Genomic DNA, 2,151 nt, shown 5'->3' on the forward strand with positions numbered 1-2,151 from the left:
CCACAAAACCAAGCCATAACACCTCACTGCTGCTGGGGCTGGCAACTCCGGGGGATGAGGCAGTTCAGGAGATTTGGAGGTCAGGGGGGAGTCTCTGGGTGTGATGCCTCCTTGGGACTGGCCCGCCCCTTCCTCCCTGTCCACCCCAGGGCTGATCTGAGCCAAGAAACCACTCTCTTCGGGGGCAAACCCCTGGGGAGTGAAATGACATCATAGAATCATAGAATGTTATACCTGGAAGGGTCCTTGCAGGTCATCTAGTCCAACTCCCGGCACTCTGCAGGAGCACAGCCGAAAGAGAGCCCTACATACCTACAACAGACCCGAAAGAGGGTCATCCACAGCCTCCGCTTGAAAATGTCCAGCGAAGGAGCCTCCACCACCTCCGAGGCAGACTGTTCCACTGCTCAACCACTCTTACAGTTAGGAAGTTTCTCCTGATATTTAGCTGGTAACGACTCCCTTGTAATTTCCACCCATCAGATCTAATCTTGCAGTCCGGAGCAAGAGAGAATAGATCTGCTCCATCTTCTACATGACAGCCCTTCAGATACTTGAAGACGGCAATCATGTCCCCTCTAAGCCTTCTCTTTCCCAGGCCAAACAGACCCAACTCTTTCAGCCTTTCCTCGTAAGACTTGGATTCCAGCCCTCTCACCATCCTGGTCGCCCTCTTCTGGACACGCTCGAGCTTGTCAACATCCTTCCTAAAATGTGGTGCCGAAAACTGGACACAAAGCCTTCTCTTTCCCAGGCTAAACAAACCCAACTCTTTCAGCCTTTCCTCGAAAGACTTGGATTCCAGCCCTCTCACCATCCTGGTCGCCCTCTTCTGGACACGCTCGAGCTTGTCAACATCCTTCCTAAAATGTGGTGCCGAAAACTGGACACAGGACTCCAGGTGGGGCCGGACCATAGCAGAACAGAGCGGAACGACCACCTCCCGTGATCTGGACACAATGCTTCTGTTAATGCATCCCAAGACTGCATTCGCTTTCTTCGCAGCCACATCACACTGCAGGCTCATGTTTCGCTTGTGATCAACCAGAATCTGGGCCAATAGCATCCCTGGCTGTAGGGTTAGCAGCCCCACACAGCCACCGGTGGGGTAGGGCTGCCGGATCCAGGTTGGGAAACTCCTGCAGATTTTGGGGGTGGGGTTTGGGGAGGGGAGGGACCTCAGTATAAGGCCATAGAGTCCACCCTCCGAAGCAGCCAATTTCTCTGGGGCAACTGATCTCTGCATTCTGGAGAGGAGTTGTAGTTCCGGGGGATCCCCAGGTCCCCCCTGGAGGCTGGCCTCCCTACCCTGGCTTCTGTCCCCACCCTTTTCTCCTCCCTCAACCCTTCCACTTACCTACGGTCTCTTCGGCTGCTTCAGCGGCCATGGAATTTTGCTGCGTTCTGTGGGAACTCGGGAAAGAACCATCGCCCCAATCGATAGAACCGAAGTGGTTTTATTTGTGAAAATGCCTTCTAGGAAGCAGTTTGGGGCTCAGAATAGACAACGAAAAGCACAGCGACAGGCCCAGAGGCAGGAAAAGGCAGGGAGGATGCAGAAGTCCCTCCAGCCGTCTTGAAGCAGCGGGAATGTGAATGTGGAAGTGCTCAAAGGAGAGAGCGGGAAAGATCCGGTTTCTATGAACGAAGCCGACGGTGAAAGCTTGGCTTCTGGTTAGAAAAGTACTACAGATGGAACAAGGCACCACACCTAGCAGCTGAGGAGGGACGGTGCGATATATTCTAAATATATAAATACACTCCTGAACGCTTGTGCTGCTTCTTACCATGGGGCCTAACCCCTACGTCTAGGGTTGCCAAACCCCAGGCGATGGCTGGAGGTCTCCCAGAACTACGATATCCAGGCAAGATTTCAGTTCACCTGGAGAAAATAGCCGCTTTGGAAGAAGAAGAAGAGATTGGATTTATACCCCACCCTTCACTGCCCAAAGGAGTCTCAGAGTGGCTTATGATCTTCTTTCCCTTCCCCTCTCCCCACAACAGACACCCCGTGAGGTAGGTGGGCCACAGAGAGCTTTCAAGGACTGCTCTTGAGAGAACAGCTCCGAGAGAACTTGTGACTGACCCAAGGTCACACCAGCAGCTGCATGTGGAGGAGGAGTGGGGAATCAAACCCGGTTCGCCCGGATT

The sequence above is a fragment of the Gekko japonicus genome, unplaced genomic scaffold, assembly GCF_001447785.1.
Source record: "Gekko japonicus isolate JY-2015 unplaced genomic scaffold, Gekko_japonicus_V1.1 scaffold3590, whole genome shotgun sequence".
NCBI lineage: Eukaryota > Metazoa > Chordata > Lepidosauria > Squamata > Gekkonidae > Gekko > Gekko japonicus.